The following is a 20100-nucleotide window of genomic DNA, read 5'->3' as shown; positions in this document are numbered from 1 at the left end:
GAATCTTACATATATTTTTGGTAAACAATCATATTAAATGTGAATAATGACTTTTTCCACTTTCCTTCTAATATCTCACACATCATATTGATTTTTCTTATTTTATTGCTTGTATCTTATTCTTGATTTTGATAAAAATTTCCCAATTTATATTCTCAAATATAACATTGTCTATAGGTTTTTGGAAGGTTAACAATATTCATTCTAGTCCTAGTTCCTATAATTTTATCAGGAGTAAATTTTTATTTTATCAAATACTTTCTAAACAGTAATTTGTAGAGTTATGTACTTTTTCTTTAATATAATAAAATTAATATCAATATTTTTAGATAACATCTACTGGCCATGCTATTTTCCAATATTTTGCTAATATTTCAAAAATTTGCAAAATTTAATGACCTTTAATTCCTTTTTTATATCAAATTTATGCTAATCTTAAGTTCTTTGGGAAACTATTGATTTCTCAAATGTATTATACTGATTTAAATTTAATAATTTTTTCTTTGTGATATTAAGAGGAGTATGTGCCCGGGGTGGCTGGGTGGCTCAGTTGGTTAAGCGTCTGACTTTGGCTCAGGTCATGATCTCATGGTTCGTGGGTTCCAACCCTGTGACGGGCTCTGTCCTGACAGCTAGCTTACAGCCTGGAGGCTGTCTACAGATCCTGTGACTCCTTCTCTCTCTGATCGTCCCCTGCTCATGCTGTCTCCCTTGCTATCTCTCTCTCTTTCTCAAAAATAAATAAAAACATTAAAAATAAATAAATAAATAAATGAAAGAGAGGAATGTGTGCTCAAAACTATTTGGATCTGCCAATTATTTTAGATGTGTGTATATTGTTTATTTAACATAATTCTACTATAATTAAACTGGATAGCAACATGCAGAAATATGAACCTGGACCACTTTCTTATATCACTTACAAAAAAATAAATTCAAAATGGATGAAAAGCCTAAATATGAGACAGGAAATTATCAAAATCCCAGAGAAGAACACAGGCAGCAACCTCTTTGACCTCAGCCACAGCAACTTTTTACTTGACATGTCTCCAGAGGCAAAGGAAACAAAAGTAAACATGGACTACTGAGACTTCACCAAGATAAAAAGATTCTGCACAATGAAGAAAGCAATCAACAAAAGGAAAGGCAACTGACGAAATAGGAGAATATATTCAGAAATGGCAAATTGGATAAAGGGTTAGTATCCAAAATCTATACAGTATTTACCAAACTGAACATCCAAAAAACAAATTATCCATCTAAGAAATGGACAGAAGACATGAATAGACACTGTTTCAAAGAAGATATCCAGATGGCTAACAGACAAGAAAAGATACTCAACATCACTCCTCATTAGGGAAATACAAATCGAAACCACAGTGAGATACCACCTCATACTTGTCAGAATGGCTAAATTTAACAACACAGGAAACAACAGGTATTGGTGAGAATGTGGAGAAAGGGGAACCCTCTTCCACTGTGAGGGAGTGCAAACTGATGTAGCCACTCTGGAGAGGAGTATGGAGGTTCCTCAAAAAACTAAAAATAGAAGTAGCCTATGATCCAGTAATTGCACTATTGATATTTACCCAAAAGATACAATAACACACATAGAATATATAGATAGATTAGACAGATAGAGATAGAGATATATAGTGGAATATTAGTCAGCCATCAATAAGAATGAAATCTTGCCATTTGCAATTATGTGGATGAAGCTAGATTGTATTATGTTAGGGAAAATAAGTCAGTCAGAGAAAGACAAATGCCATATGATTTCACTTATATGTAAAATTAAAGAAGCAAAATTGATGAACTTATGGGGGCAGAAAGAAAAGAAAAAAGAGAGAGAAACAAACTAGAAGAGACTCTTCAAGATAGAGAATAAACAGAATTGATGGAAGGAGGTGGGTGGGAGATGGGCTAGATGGATGGTAAGTATTAAGAAGGCACTTGTTCTGGTGAGCACTGAATGGGCACGTAAGTGATGAATCACTAAATTCTGCTCCTGAAATCAATTATGCACTGCATGTGAAGTTAATAGGATTTAAGTAAAAATTTGAAGAGAAAAATAAAATAATTCGGCCATAATTAATACTATATCTTATCTTCTTATTTTGGGTTCAATATTCAAATTTTTCCTATAGTACTGGCTTTTCTAAAATGTTAATATAAATATAAACTATAATTATCTTACAGCAGTAATTTCTATCTGTAGTTTTTGCTTCCTTTGAATTAAAATTTTAATGCAAAGAGGCAAAAAATCTTTGTCACTTTATTGGTGTTTTTAATGGTCTTGATTTTTATTGTTTTTTATTGGTATTACTACATTTTTCTGCTTAATTGTTTTCTAATTTTATCAATATTAATTCTTCCTTTTAATTTATAGGTTTATTTCATTATTCATTTGCTAGCTTTTTTAAATGAATGTGTACTTAACTCTCAATCTTTTTTTTCTTCTCTAACTTGGGAAGCGCTTTCTTGACAAACAATGTGTTTTTTTCCTAGTCCTTCTCTTAAATTCAAAATCAAGCTAAAACCTGGTATCTACTAGACTATTATGTTAAAAAAAGACAACAATCCCAAATTGGAGTCATTTGTGCTAAATCCCACATTAGCAAATCAAGACTTAATAATTAACCTAACTGCAGTTTCTACCCCCTGGGTGTGTAACCTTTATCCAGTCAACAAGGAATTACCCAAGTAACACTAATGAGATGGTCTGCCTGATAGGCCCCTTCTGTTCCCTAAGGGGACAGTGACCTTGCCTGATAAAATGCATTGTTTGCTAATAGGTTCCTTTTTTCATCCTCTTTCTACCTTTCAAAGTCTTTCCTTTTCTAGAACTCAGTGGATTTCCCTTCTACAGCAATTGCAATAGATTGACCAATAGCTAAATATAGCCAATTAAATTTCTAATTTACTCAGCTGAATGTTGTTATTTAAGTTATTATTACCATTTTATAGATATGGAAACTGAGGTACCAACAAGTTAAATATATTACCTAAGTTCCCTTACATTTGAGTGATAGAAAATAATTTTAACCATGGAAGACTTTGATTTCCAAACTGTGTTCCAAATCACAATATCACAATGCAGACATTATACAATTGAGGGAAAGATTTGATATTTCCTTTAAACTTACCCAGTTTTTAGCCTATCATTTAGAATGCCAGATTCAATGTCCAAATATTTTTCAACAAGGAAGACAAAGTAATTTATCTCATTATCATATCTTAATTTAAGAACAATGTTTCCAAATTTGTGATAATTTTCAAAGCCAAGTTCATTGGAATGCCTGTGTGTCTCCATTTCTGAAAAATGAAAACAATGTTATATTAACAAAAGACAATATATTTCTACTTCAATTAATTTTTTGTTAACCAAGAAATAATTCATAGAACAAATCTAATTAGACTACACTGTAAGAAGATACAAAGACACAATAGTAAGACACAATAGACTTCTTAGTTAACTAAACCTACAATCAAGGATACAATCTCTTTGGAAGAATTCAGAATGATTTTTTTTTATATTGTTCCCACTTTTTTTATCTTAATCTGAACTGAAGCTAAAAGTACACTAGACAGAGGTGCCTAGGTGGCTCAGTCTGTTAAGCATCGGATTTTGGCTCAGGTCAAGATCTTGCAGTTTGTAAATTTGAGTCCTGCATTGGGCTCTGTGCTGACAGCTCAGAGCTTGGAGCCTGCTTTGGATTCTGTGTTTCTCTCTCTCTCTCACTCTCTCTCTCTCTCTTCTCCTCCCTTGCTAATATTCTGTCTCTCTTTATCAAAAATAAACATTAAAAAATAATAAAAAAAAATAAAAGTACATTGTTTTTTCAAACCACAATGTATGCCAGTGATTATTATCCAGTTTCCTTGAGCACCCAGTTAAAATACAAAACAAAACAAAAGATTAAGCCAGTCCAACAAAATATATTTGTTCTCAAAACTATTGCTTTATTCCTTGTCTATGTGTGGTGTTTAAAATCAAATTCTGAAGTCTTTGTGACTTCAGATTTTGTGCTCAGCCAAAAATGCTGTGGTAAATAAAAGCATTATAATTATGGTTAGTTTGGATAATGGTTTAAAATAGTTGATGCATTCTCTTTTGATGTAATAATATAATAAGAGAAAATATCCAAGAAGTTGTATTATAAATGGACACAATCTAAGTTATCATTTCCAAGAGAAATTCACTAACTTTATATAATGCCTCTTCCAGTAACTAAATGAAGGCAGCACAGGTAATTATACCACAGAAATGATGTAATGATTCATGGGTTGAAAGGAATAAGAGAATGTGACTCATCAATGAAGATACATTTTAAGGAAAGAGCAAAGGGTAGATTGAATTAAGGAGTTATAATTTAATAGTTGTCATTTCTGAAGCTTACAAGAAAACTTTACTGTAAAAAAATAAAAATTGTAAAAATGGTTGCTGATGGAGTCAGAGAGCCAAAGCTTCAAAAAATTTTTTTGAAGACAAGATGCAGAGGGAAAGAGAGAGAGCAAAGATAGAGTTCTTTTTCAAAATAATTTTGGGAAATCTATTCTGTAGTTATATTTTCCCAGTGGCCAAATTTTAATTTGTCTGTGATCTGTGGTGTATGATGATTCCTCAACTTCATACATTTAAATACTATTTGCTTAAACTGTATTCACAATCATACTGTTGAGAAGGGGATTGAAAAAGGAGCGTACCACAGATACAAAAAGAGAATATGGAACCAAGGGTGAGTACCTAAAAGCTACTCAAATTATTTAAAGTTGCCTCCATTTATAATTGAGCACAAGTCCAATTTCTATAAGAATATCAAATATTCTATAAATCAAGTAAAATTTTACTATATTCTTCCCCTAGGAAAAATCTGACATTATTAGCATTTTACCAAATAAAAGATTATAAGTCTCAGCACAGTCATTTAGCAACTAAAACTACACTAACAGCTTACTATAAAAATTTGCTATGAATAGTTTTTGTTGAGGACCCTATTTTAATGCTATTCTTTCTTTTTCTTTAATGAGAAAGTTCCCTTTTATTTTAGTAAGACTTTGTGGTGAACCAAGCCAACTCAAAAGTGAAATTTTCATCAAGACTGAAATAGACACAATGTATATTGAGAGTGGAAAGGACATAACAATTGGAGAGCTGAGTCAATGACCTGCTGAGATGGCAGACCCTCCACTCAACATGGCACTGCCAGTGGCTTGCCTGCCTCCCTGTCCTTAATGCACTTGTCCCCATAGCACATATTACCTTCTCATATGCTATATGATTTACTTATTCACATTTTCTTCATTTGTTGACCCTTTCAACACCAACTATAGAGTCCTGAGAAGAACATAGTTGTAGAAGGAATGTGTAGTTTTATAGGGCTAATGAACAAAGAATTGAACAAGCCATTTCTCTCTTACATTTCTGGCCATCAGGCCCAAAATAGATGAGAGCCACTAAAAACTTGATGCATAATATTCATAATGTTGCATAATATTCTTATTTTGGGATAAAAAGACTTAGTGATCTCTTAGTGAATTTCTGTTCAGCCTGTGACATTATATAAAGAGTGATTATATAAGCAGTCTTTAATAACAAAGTTAAAGTACATATTGTCTCCAGTTTATTTTTGGGAAGAATATAAATTGAATAAAAATTAAGTAAACATTTGGATTAATCACTTTAAGATTATTGTATTTACTTATGTTAAGATAAAAAAGCAGTCCCTGATTTAATATCTATTTCTGTTTTTGATAATATCATTTTGAAAGGTTTATATTCAAGAACATGATGACATTCCTTTTCTAACATTCATGTATAATTAGAAAACAATTACTTGTATTCATTGACTTAAAAATGTATTAACAAAAAGAAAACTATACAAAACTGTTTCATATATATTTCAAGTTCTTCTAGGTTTTATTTATGTAGAAATAAATTCAGTATATAAATACTTTGAGATTTATATCTAAATATGTGAATTGAAATACACAAAATGTCCTTTTTAATACACATTATATGTTAAATATATGGTTTTATGAATTATTTTTCAAATAGAATTCAACATCATAATATTTTCCAAATGGGATCCCAGGTAAAGTAAATATTAAATTTAAAATAAATTCAAAAAATAAATGTATAGTTAACTATCATCTTGTATGCCATGGTATTATCTACCCTCCTTTAAGGGCTGTTGTAAGTATTGGTGCTTTTCAGAGATATTTCTGCTTCCCCACTTTCTGATCCACGGGAAGATTCCATTTCCCAGTTTCTGTGAAATTAAATGTGGTCTTGTGACTTGTTCTGGTCAATGAAATGTGTATGGAATTGTTGTGAGTTACTACCATGGAGAAAGAGTTAAGTGCCAACATATGATCCACCCTGTTTCCTTTGACTTCCTTAGTAACTAATGACATTATGGATGAATTTTCCCTTATTCTGCATTCCTGAGTAAGGATGTCATAGAGCAGAGCCTTCGGTTAACCCTCAAGAAACATGTAAAATGCAAAAGATATAAATCTTAGTTATATTAAGCCACTAAAATTTGGGCACTTTGTTACTGCAGCACATTATATCTTATCCTGAGTCATACACAAATTGTCACATTAGAGTACTGTTATTTCAAAAATTATGGTATGAAACCTTAGCTTAAAGTTTACCTTTATAAAACAAGGAAACTGTCATGGTATAAATAACCGTGTGGTACCAATCAAATCTTTCATTTAAACAAATGTCTCAAGGAAAAAAAACACTAGAAAGAAGTAAGTTTTCTCTGCATCAAGAAGATAAAGGGCCATGCAGGAGAAAAAGTTTAAAATAGGAGAGAGGAATCAATGGAAGATTTTGGAGGCAGGGAGGGGATAAGATATGTAGAAATAACAAAGTTCAAAGCAAAATGGAGATTAAAGCCTACAAAATAAAGGATAATAAGAGTATTGGTTATTTGTGGATTTTAAAATGAAAATGGACAAGAATATTAGGAGATAATTTTAGTGGTCCCAAGGAAGATAGTTTTGTTAAGGATGTGAGTGTTGGGGCAAGAGAAGCATTAGGGGTTTCTCAGGTACATAGAATTCTGAGACCTACATTTGACTTTGCTGATGGAGAAATCATGGCTGCAGAAGAAAAGTGTTACTTCTGCTCTAAAGGCATTCTGGAGACATCTAGAAATGGGGATCTTCAAAGGAATAAGTCAGTTCCCTCTTGACCTCTGCTATGAAAGGCCTCTCAGATCCCATAGGAGCGGTCTTTCTTTAAGCGTAGGCATGCTCTTGACCACTGCCAATGTTAGATTTCTAATATCTCCCCTGTGACACTTCTTTCTATCTCATATTATGAACAATTATGTATGTTTTATCATCCATAATACACAATAACCGTCTTAAAGGAATACCTGTGTCTGATTTCTTTTTAAATTTGTCATTATATAGTGTCTGAAATGTGTTAGACAGAATATTCATTCTTCTACTCAACCATTATTGAATGCCTACTTGGTTCTAGGCATTATGAAAATGAGAATACAAATAGAAAGAAGGCATACTACTGATTGTGTTATTCATGGTTCATCTAGAGAAGCAGAACCAACAGGATGTGTGTGTGTGTGTGTGTGTGTGTGTGTGTGTGTGTGTGTGTGTACGAGCGCACTGAGAGAGGGATTTTCAGGAATTGGCTTACAGGACTGTGGAAGCTTAATAAATCCAAAATTTGTTGGGTAAGTTGTCAGGCTAGAGACTCAGGGAGGAACTGACATTAAAATCCAAAAGAAGACTCCTAGCAAATTTCCTTCTTGCTCAGGGGAAGATAGTCTTTATTCTATTAAGGCTTTCAACCTGATTGAAGGAGACCCACCCAAGTTATCTGGTTTACTTGAAGTCCACCAATTTCAATGTTAATCTCATTCAAAACATATCTCCACAGAAACATGCAGAATAATTTTGGCCAAATTTCTGGGAACGTTGGCCTATGCAAGTTGACACATAAACTTAGTCATGACATTCATCACAAGAATCACTAAATGGAAATCTAGTAAGGAAAAGAGATGCATAAACGTGAATTTCCAATGCAGTGGGAAAATGGATGAACAGGGTACAATGGGAAAATATTTGGAGTATGGAGCCAAACCAAACTGAGAAGTCAGGAAAGGTTTCTGAGAGATTTTAAATTATTAAAGAAAATAAAAAGTTATTCTGATGGTGTGTGTGCATGTGTGTGTGTTAGCAGTGGTAGTAATAATGGTGAGATAAGATATAACAAAAATATTCTACCATATAATGATGGAGTGATGGTACCAAATGTAAAGGGCCAGAGATGGGTGAAAGCACAAATTACTTGAAGATTGCTTAAGAAATGAAGCTAGGGGCGCCTGGGTGGCTCAGTTGGTTAAGCATCCAGCTTTAGCTCAGGTCATGATCTCACCGTTCATGGGTTCAAGCCCCACGTCGGGCTCTGTGCTGACGGCTAGCTCAGAGCCTGGAGCCTGTCTTCGGATTCTGTGTTTCCCTCTCTCTCTGATTCTCCCCTGCACTCACTCTCTTTCTCTCTCTCTCATAAATAAATAAAGCATTAAAAATTTTAAAAAACGAAATTAAGCTAGAGAGGTTAAGAATGCTTCTATTTTAAGGGTTCTTTTAAATTAGCCTTACATATTTGGAACTTTTCTTGGGAAATCAGTGCAGAATTTTGAGTTGGGAGTAAAAAGATCAGCTTGGAATTTAAGAACAATCACTTTTGCAGCAGGTAGTGGACTAGAACAAGGAAAGGCCAAAACAACACAATCCATCTGAAGGATATTGCTTAACTAAGTAGTACTCAGTAAAGATTCTAATTCCCAGAGATCCCAATTTATTGAGAATATTTCAATTCATATTTGTCAACAAAAATGCATGTAGATCCAGGGGAGTCACCTTCAGCTTAATTACAGTTTTTTCTGCTAGGGCTATTTCACGTGTTTAGGGTTCGTGGAAATTAAATTACATGGGATCCAAACTTGTCTAATTAGCAACTGATAGCAAATGTGTGACATTGAGAAAAGATACAGGGAGGAAATCTAGTGAGCTTGGAACAAGGCCTTGTTCTATAAACATGCTTCTGTGATGTAATTTAAATATCTTGGGTTTTTCCCTTATTATTTTCTTTATTTTTTTTTTCTCTTCTTTTTTTGGTGGTGGGGGTGTTTTGTTTAAATGAAGTTGCTTTTACAGCACCAAAGACTTAATCATCCATTTCCTATATAAAAGGTAGCTACTTTTTTGCATGGACCTGAAGCATATTGTAGTATAGAGGTGGAATTTAAGGAAAGGTATTAAGCAGGCTGTGTTTTAGCTTATGGGCAAGTAATACATTGTATCATTTCTCTTGAATGTATCATAGATAAGCTGCTATATAACGATTGCCACTTCAGATAGCTGTGAAATTAGGTGATTAACTAGTTGGTACTTAACCTTCTAATTTCTGTATAAGTCTAATTACATGAAACAGAAGTTGGTGTTTTGATTTTTTACTTTGCTCTTCTGTTTGGAGTGTCATTGTAACTACTGAATTGTAAATGATGGAAAATAATTGCATATGTTAAAAAAATAAATTGTGTTATATTAAAAAAAAAAGGGGGGAAGAAAAGAAAAACTCAAAAAGGAATTCTGAGAAACATCAACCTTTGCAAAATGGCTCACTGGGAGGAAACTCCAGAGGAGGATTTTTATAAACCAAAAGAGGGGAGATTTTTAACTTGGAAGTCACTGGTGATCTTGGTAAAAGCACTTTAAATAGAATGGGAGAAAAATTCAAAGTACAGTGAGTAGTAAGTGAATGTGTAGTGTTGGGGCACCTGGGTGGCCCAGTTGGTTAAGCTTCCAGCTTCAGCTCAGGTCATGATCTCATGGTTCTTCAGTTCAGGCCCCACACTGTGCTCTCTGCTGTCAGTGCAAAGCATGCTTTAGATCCTCTGTATCCCTCTTCTCTGCCCCTCCCCTGTTCATGGGTTTTCTAAAATATAAACATTAAAAAACTTTTAAAAAGTGACTGTGTAGTGCCAAAATGAAAAGAGTGAAGGCAAAAATCTCTTTGAGATGTTTGGTTGTGACAGAAAGATGTGGTACATGTGACAGATGCCAAAGAGCTCTTTGTTGGAAACAGAATGGAACCAAATGACAGTAATACAATAAAGCCTGATGATGCTGAGAAAAAACAACAACAACAAAAAAACAACCATGCTCACTCAACACCAGCATTCCAGTTCTGAACCTCTTTCACATTCAGCATTTCACTCCCTTGGTTTACTCCCGTGGGTTGTTTCTGTGATAGTATTTCTCTCCTAACAAATTTTACCATTCTTTGAATGCAGTCTGATTTTGATGTCCCACACCACTGATGTTTGAATACAGCATGCTCTAAACAAATGTTGCATAAATATATAAAAAATAAAAGCAGAGCATTGTCAGCCTCATTGAGTAATTAAGTATCCTTCTGAGTAATGATGGTAAATAATCACTACAGAAAGAAAAGCCCATCACTAGCTAAATGGTGAATTGTTCTAATAAGAAAAACAGATCAGCTGAGATCACGCTGGCTTTAGCCAACCCCCAGAAAAATAACTGGATAGTTGATCTGGCATGTTTGTGGCAATCTGTCTGAAAATATTGCCTAGTTCAAATGCCCACGTTAATTGTGCAAATTTGCAGTGTTACTTCTGAAATTTAAACAATAGGACACTATAACACCTTGATAAGCTAAAATTGTTGGCATCAAAACCATTTGTGATTAAACTTAATGTTTATTTATTGGCTTATTTTGTATTTTATACATATTATCTTTTTAAATGAAATAAGAACTTTTTGTTGAGCAGTAGTGAATGAGAAGACTTGAAGTTACAGTCTTGAGCAAACAAAATATTTTGAATTAAGCCATATCTCAATGGGATGTAACATAAAGCTACATGAACAATATACTGCCACTGAATTGTAGCACCACAGAAATACATAACACTGTATTAAACCATCTTCTGGTTTTATACAATGTAATCTGAAAGTAATGAACTGAGATAAAGCCAGACAAAAAGAAAACAATATCTGTGCAAATCCAAAAGGAGAAAGAGGAATAAACTGCTTATAACACTTCAGGGATAAAAGAGCCATTACTTGTAAAAAGCTCCCATGATCAGCACAATTATTTTTTCTCATGATCAAACATTCATAGTTTTTTTTTTTTTTAGGAAGACTCTATATATCACATCCAACTCTATATGTACTGTACATTCTCTTGAACAGCCCTTCCAAACTTATTGCTCTAAGGATACACTTTAAATGCTGCAATATTCACAAAGGAAATTTTCTCCCAGTATTACTCTATCCACCTGCTCTCTATTTGCACCCACACAACTGGATAGGACAGGTGAAAACACACATTCTCACTGATTAGCCTTACTTCAAAATTTATGACCATTAAATCAAGAGTTTCCTCAAGGCTGCTGATAAGTATAGTACTGACTTGGACATGTAGGCTTCCACACTACAAGATGCCTATTTCATATTTTCACCTCTTTCTTTGAAAACTATTCCCCATCCTTATTCTCAGCACATGTATATGCTTTCTATTTATAAGAGAAAAAGGAAACAGTAGGAAGAAATGTCCTCAAGTCCTCAATACAGTGTCTATCCATCCATGAAAATCAATGCCCACATAATTTGCCTTTCCTCCTTTTATTATTGATGAACTCTCCTACCCCTTAGCTGTGACCAGTCTCTCTCTCTTTTTTTTTTCTGAGTCTCCATCCCTTCTCATCTATCTGAGGATATCTCTTGAGGATTTATCCCCTAATCCTCTAGTAACATCGTTTTTCCATTCTGTTGGACCATTTTCATTAGTGTGCAAATATGCTATTAATTCTCCTGTCCTAGAATAATACCCCTAATTGTACTAACTTCCTCTTATAGCTACATCTGTATTTTTTGCTCACTTTTTCAGAAAAATTCCTGCTGCTACAATATTTCATTTCAAGTTCTTTCTTCAGCTTACTCCAATCAGGCTTTTGTATACATCAGGCTTAGCATGTCCAAATGTGAGCTCCCAACATGCCTGATACCCACCTTCCCACAGCATATGTTATTCTTAAAACCTTTTCTATCTCATTCTTCCATTTGCTCATTCCAAAACATTTGGAGCTATATGTTATCACTCTCTTTTTCCCTAACTCACAGACAACCCATTAAAAAAAATCCTGCCAAAATCTATCTTCAAAATATATATAAAATACAAAATACATATAAAATATAAATATACATATATAAAAATATACAGACCAATTCTTATACTTGCACTTCTGTCAGCTTGGTCTCAGTCACCATGATAACTTGCCTGAATGTGCATCCTACTTACTGTTCTCCTAGCTTTTGCTTTTGCCTCATGTCGATCCATTTCTCACACAGTACTTAGAGGATGCCAATCCTCTGTTTAAAAAATAATGGTGCACTAGTTGTCCTAGTCATTCACAGTAAATAAACGTTCCTACTATAGCCTTTAAAGACCTACTATGGCCTATAAAGTCCTCCCTTAAATCTATCATCTTATCTTCAATCTTCTCATTGCTTTTTCTCTGCTCCAACTGTGTCTTTCTTCTCTCTATTTCTCCAACACAACAGACATGCTAGCATTTTTCAGGCTTCTTACAAATACCTTGTCTGGAATGATCTCCACTGCCTTCTCCCTCACTCTGTAAGTTGTTATCCTATTCAAGAAGGTCTTCCCTGATGGCCACATTTAAAATTTAATTTTGCCACTCTGCATTTCCTCCCTCTTTTCCTATTTTATTGTTTTCTTTGGCAGGTATCACTATCTATCATACTAAACAACTATCTGTCATTAAATATAGATTCTTATAATTTGGACTTGAGTTTGCTAGTAAAACTTGCTTTCCAGGCGAAAAAGCAGCACTGATTTGTAGCATTTGCTGAATTGCATTGTATCCATGGAGATGAATTGTGTGTGATGTTTTTACCATTCTGTTCAGTGACAGGCTGGTAGCCTGAAGTTGGTCATGATTAGCAAATAACATATAATATTTACTTACTTACTTAACTAATTAATTAATAAGCTAGAACAATTCAAATAAAATTATTCTCTTCCAGCTAGAAGGAACAAAGACATTCCATATGGCAAATGGCACATGATCATAAAAGCAAGTGGATTTTGTTCTTATGAAACATAATGGGAAGACTATTGGGACGGAGATTTCAAGTAGAGGACACAGCTAAGAGTATGATGACTAGAAAATCAATTAAAAATGTTTAAAAAAGAGTATGATGACTAAATGGTGAGGAAATGTGTAGCCTGAAATAACTCACTCTCTGACCTATCACTACCTAAATATTTTCTAAAATAACTTCCAAAATTTTATTCAGAATTTGAAAGCTGAATTGAAACTCCTGCTATAATGAAGTTGCATATACAGAGAAACAGTTGTAATTAATTTAATTCATAGGTAGGATCATTTTTCATGGTCTTAATGGTTAATACACAATGAATCATCATATCATCTTCCCCACACTACTGAGTGACAATATCTTCCAAGAAGGTGAAAAAAGTCTCTGAGTTTTCAAAAACAGAGAAGTGTATGAGACCTAAAAAATACTTTAAGCTTAGAAGAAAATTTGGAGGTGATACTGAATTTTGAAAGGAATAAATCTTATAGAAATTTCAAAAATAAATAAATAATAAATAAACTAAATAAAAGTTATCAACCCCAAGGACATCTAGTGTCCACGTTATTTTGCTATGCATGAGAAGCAACAAGAAAACTGTCATAGTGATTTTTTCCATAAAGATTCACCATGTTTCTCAACCACAACATAACATACTTGAAGAGTGAGAGAAATGCCTTGTGTGGCGGATTCATAGAGATCACCCATGTCGGGCTCCCTGAAGAACCATGTTGTTACAGCAGAGGTCTCAAGCATCTTCGAAGATCCAGAAGGTAAAAGACAGAGGCTATGATGAAAACATTGAGTTTCAAATTATGTGAAGGACAATTCAAAACATGTGAGTCATGTAAACCTGCAAGTTTTGAACAAGTTTATAAAGCAACTTTAACTGATAATGAAACTGCAGTTTTCCCAGTGAATTAGAGACCTTAATGCAAAAGTGATTATATCATACAGCAAATTGCATTCATCGTGAAACTCAGTTTTGCTTTTATTTTAAATGAATGACTTCTCTTGCATGCATTTAAGAAGATGAGAGCTAATGTGGCAGGACCCAATACCAGATGGGATAAAATTAACATGAATTATATATATATATATATATATATTTTTTTTTTTTTTTTAACATCCAGTTTTAAGCTTGAAGAAGGTCGTTTTCTGATTCCACAAACCACAGGGGTCATATACAATTGCAGAGAGGTGGGAAGAATAATAGTCTCTAGGTCCTTTACTAAGATGCCCTAGAGATTACAGGAGATTGAGATCACATTTTTGAGATCTTCAAATGCTATAGAAGGGTTGAACTTTATTCTGTAGAGACTAAATAGGCTTAAAAATGTCCATCTAAGTGACATAGTATATTCTGTTCTTTTGGAATATCATATCTTGCAGTAGTGTTTAGAACAGATTGAGAGTAAGCAAGATTGAGATTGGGGGAGACATAAACTAATGCATTAGTATAAGAAAAGCAATAAAATCTTGAACTGGTGAAATAGCAGTGGGTATGGACAAAGTGTTATGTCATTCATTTGGAATATATACAATTTAGAAACTGATTGAATTTAGGAAGCAAAGATTACACAGATTTCTGAAGCCTGAGAGAATGGTAATATGATAAACTTTAGTTAGCAATCCAAGAGAAGAGGCAAGTTTATTCATTCAAGAATATTTATTGAGCCCTTACTATGTACCAGTTAGATACCAGGGATGAAAAAATAAATAAGGTACAGTCTCTTCCCTTAAGTAGCTTGAAGTTGACTAGGGAAGAAGTAGGATGAAAAGTGAGAGAGCAGACAGAATGAATTTGAGAGGTCAGGTGATCCCCTCATAATAAATGTCCAACAGGCATTAGAATGTGAAGCCAAAATTACTTTTGAGTTCGTTACCTCATTGATATTTTTTATTTTAGCAAAACATAGTTTTCCCTCCAAAGTTGCAACTATACAAAGATCACTACCAGTGCAAAGCTGAAGGAATAAAACTTTGTGAATTTTATGTATGTTATAGAAAAGATCATTAGAGAAGAAGGAAAATGAAGATATTTCAACATAATTAATATAATAAAGCTATCCCAGTTTGGTCATAAGTTTAATTATGAAAGATAAATTTAATTATGGAAGATAAGACTTTGAAAATAAGAAGTTTGAAAGGTAGGGAGAAAAACTGTATGCATGACCAAACAAAATGAAACTGCTTGCAGTTTAAACCACAGTACCCTGAATTCTGTTCTGAAAAATTGATGGTACCTATCTCTGCCCACTTATCTGATTAATTCTGGTTAGATTCTATAGAAAAAACCAAATGGGAAAACCCACTCATTTTCAAGAGGGCATGCTTGCTGTAGGTGTCAGAATCCTCACCAGCAAAATGGCAAAGGTCAGTTGGTCACTGCAGTCTCAGTATCACATTTCTGCTACTGTAAATAGATCCCTGACCTTCATCTGCCACTTATAGTAAAGTTGCCTTACATACATTATGAAAGCATAATGTATATATGCATAGCTTCAAATTTCTAAACTGATGTTAGACTCTCATACACTGTCAAGAGCAAATATTCTCTGTGACTTTGAATATGATAATTTCTTGACATTAAAAAGCCTTGAATGTAGAAAAAATGAAAATAGTCTTACACTAAAATGAGGAAAATTTTCTGTTTCAAAATGTTAAAACTTTCTTTTTAATTACATGTTTTAGTAAAGCTCCAAGTTAAATTGAACATGGAAAACTAATTCAAATATCAAAAAAAATGAAACATTAAAAGGAAAAGTTATGGTCAACAGGCTGAATTATATAAAGTTCTTTATAACAGCCATGACATTTTATGCAAAGATTTAGGAAATAAATCAAGAACTATGAAAGTATACTAGCATCACAAATCCATTGTGACAATAACTGCATTGATTCTGGTTCCAAAACCAAAACAGGAAGGGAAAAAGTATCTGTGGTGTAACTGTATATTCCTTCTTTCCCATTCACTCTCTTTAGTGTCACTCAGAATTTGCTACATGAAATAATATTAGAAACTTCTACACTGAAGGGATCGTTGAGAAAACGTTTTCGAAAGCTATCACAATATTTGCATATGTATAAATTAGTGCCTTACTCTAAGAGAATTTTATTTGGTAATAAATAATTAAATGGGGAATCAGGACTATGCAATCTGATGTGAAATGTCATCTTGATCTTGTCCTTCATCCACATTAGTTCCTTGGAATGACAGGATTCCTGCTCTAGAAATCTGTTGATATGGCAAATACATTAAGGAAAAGACTTTATGAAATTTTTGTTTAAAGAAAAACATTTCACATATCTGCAAAATATCTAAAAAAATCTAATAAAGTATGGTTCCTAGTTTACTTAGTAAAGGTTTAAGTATGTATTCTATATATGATATGTTACATATGTATTAAATATATGTTATAAACATATTATAAATATACATATCTGAGGAAACTGAGTCAAAGAGTTATATTCCAATAAAACTTAAAGCCCAGTTTGGTAAGAGGCAAACCTTAACAGCACATTGATTTCTATCATTACAAACAAGTAATGGAATTTTCAAGTTATAGTGATGACAATCTACCTAGACCTTATTCAACCTCTTCCAATTTTCAATTAAAATACACATAAAAATTCACAAAAGGGAGACGCTGAGAAGTAAAATTTGGACTGAAGATACAGAGATCATGTCCTAACCATCTAGTGAATGATCCTTTAGTGCATGTCTAATTGTGCTGAATTTTAAAAATGCACTCTCGAATTGTACATGTTCTGCAGTCTTAAAAAGATAAAAGTAGCCCTAAGAAAGGGAGTATAAGCCTATGACTTACAAAACTGTGTGATCCTGATTCCAAGGCCTAGGGAATGTGAGGAATTTAAAGTCAAATAGTCACCCCTACACCACAGCATGGGGACAGATAGGAGTTGTACCCCTACTTTTCCTACTCCCTATCTCCTCATGCTGACTCAAAACAAAATTTTAACTTCTTAAAAAAAAACAACTCATACTGACAGTACAAATACCAGCAGCACTAGAGACAGAGTGGTGAGAAGTGGTGTGTTGTACACAAGATGGACTGTGGTACTAGGAACATTAAACTAAGAGAAAAATAGGACATGTCTTAAAAGAGTATACAGTTAATATGGCACTAAGGCAAGAGTCCATCAATGAAAGAGATCAAGTATATCCATAAATGATAAAGGTAGCATTTTAAATCAAGGGAGAAATGAGCCAATGGTCAATACATGTTGTTAAAATATTCAGCTAAAATTAGCAGAGAGCCAAAGAAAGAAGGAAGGAAGGAAGGAAGGAAGGAAGGAAGGAATGGAGGAAGAAGGGAAGGAAGGAATAGAGGGAGAGGGTAGGGGAGGGGGATAGAGGAGGAATGGAAAAAGAATAATTGGATGTCCTTACATGTTAGGTTACATTATAGTCTATAGGATTTAAAATTTATATATAATGGGTGCCTGGATGGCTCATGGCCTGACTCTTAATTTTGGCTCAGATCATGATCTCACAGTTCATGGGTCCACGCTGACAGTGTGGTGGAGCCTGCTTGAGATGCTCTCTCTCCCTCTCTCTCTGCACCTCTCCTCCTCCTGCATGCTCACTGTCTCTGTCTCTCAAAAAAATAAGTGAACATTAAAAATTTATATATAAAACAAGGGAAATATGGAAATAGAGGAGAATTTATAGGCAAATAATAATACCTAATATTGTTTAAACCTTACTTTGTGCCAGACTCTGTGGCAAATAATTTAAATAGATTGTTTATATCTCATAAGATGTTAGGAGCATATTAAAGCAATAATAAATCATGGCTTAGTGAAAGATTACATAAAAAATAGAAGATCAAAATAAGGAAATATGCTAACACTGTTTATCCTTATAGGAGATCTTAGAAAAAACAATATATTAATATCCATAGGTGTTGAATATTTGGAATTTAGCAAAGTTGAATACTCAGTAATAAATAAAACAATGATAAAATATATCTATTTCAATGCCATTTATGCTAAATGGAAAAACACTAGGAGAAACTAGTAAATTCAAAAACAAGACAGGATGACCATTATCACCACTGATATTTATCATTGATTAAGATTAAAAACATCTAGAAGATTACACTGGAAACTAACAATGAGTTGCTCATTTGTTATTTTGGATGAAGAGATGCATCTGCATAGATGGGGATAGAGTATGTAGTAGATTTTATTATTATTTAAAAATATTTGCTACTCCTCCCAAGAGTAGGATTAACCCTTCTTACCCTACTGACCTCAGGCTTCATCATAGATTTGCTTTAGCCAGTATTGTGATTGGAAGTGATAAGTTTAACTTTCAGGTAGAAAGTTTAAGTATCAATAAATCAGTAGTTTAGGGATGATGTTCCAAATCAGTGGAGGGTGGGGAGACATTCTTTTGTGTACGTTATGATGGAGTGACAAAACAGCTTTATAGAAAATGATAATAATTGGATCCATTCCTCACACTAAAACTCAGGCTAAATTACAAAGGTAGCAGAGATCTTAGTGTAAAACATTAAAGTAATGTAAGTATTTTAAATTGTCAATGGCTGAGATGGAGAGATATGACCTGCCAGGTGTTAAGGTGAACAAGTCAAAATAAAAAAAAAGAGTCAAGCCTTTATTCACTCATTGAGACATTGAAAGTAAGAGGCAAAAGGAAAAAGTACTGGCTTTCCCAGTGTTCTATTTTTCCCCTAGCAACTGCACAGCATGAGGGTCAGATGTAAGCAGATGGGCAGATATCTCCAGCCTTTGTGTGGGGCAAGGGGAGGGACTTGGAGAAGAGCTAAAAGGGGGAGAATACTGAATATTGAGTGAGAGTGGCCCCTGGATAAGGTGCTGTGACGAGGTCTGGAGAAAGGCTTGAGCCAGGCCCTTACCCCAGCCTGGGAGGGCTCTAAATGGAGGCATTGAGGCTGTAAATGCATACATTTATATATCTGCAATCCAAAATTACTGGAGGTGTGGGGGTACTGAGTCCTTAACTGTACCTCCCTCCAGACTGTGCACCAAGTCCAGTGTGAGGAGAGCATCTTTCCTTTATAAGGTCGAGATTTTATACTTGCCTTTATTTCGGCCTGTGAATGATCACATGTAAGTTTTTGGCCTGGAGCTGGACCCCTTAAAAATCATAGGTAAATTACTCTGTAAGCTGGAAATGAGGAAATGTTTTCCAACCATAATTCAGAAGGAGTTGGAAAAAGATGGACACTTGATTACACAAAAATCAAATAAAAATTTGTATAGCAAAATACATGGGCAAAATAAAAGGACAGATGGAAAATTGCAAAAAAGAATTTGTAATTTATGTTAAAAAGGGTTACTATCTACAATGTATACAGTACTTCTACATGACAAAATAAATACACACACAAAATGAACCCCACAGAAAAATGAGTTAGAAATATGAAGAGACAGATAAAAATGTAAATAACTCTTACCCATATGAAAAGATGCTCAGTATCATTCATAATAAGAGAAATGCAAATTAAAACTACATTGAGATGCCATTTCTCACATATCAGATTGGAAAACCAAAAGTTTAACAACACAGTCGATTGGTGAGATTGTGCATAAACAGGCACTGTCATTATTGCTGCAAAATGGTAAAACCCATGCAGGGGACATTGTATATGTTTAGTAATATCTCATATATTTACCTTTAGATGTAGCAATCTCACTTCTTTGAGTCTATCTCAGAGTGACACTAGCAAAAATACAAAAATTTGTAAGCATAAGGATATTTATAGTAGTACTACTTAATACCTGAGGACAAGAGTGTGTATATCAAAAGGGAATCAATTGAATAAACTCTGGTGGGGTACTATGCAACTTTAAAATAAAACGAAAAGTATCAATAGAATGGTATTCTGTATACCT

Source organism: Suricata suricatta, chromosome 2 (assembly GCF_006229205.1).
Source record: "Suricata suricatta isolate VVHF042 chromosome 2, meerkat_22Aug2017_6uvM2_HiC, whole genome shotgun sequence".
NCBI lineage: Eukaryota > Metazoa > Chordata > Mammalia > Carnivora > Herpestidae > Suricata > Suricata suricatta.
The sequence above is the reverse complement of the archived record's forward strand: the minus strand, read 5'-3'. Positions refer to the sequence as shown.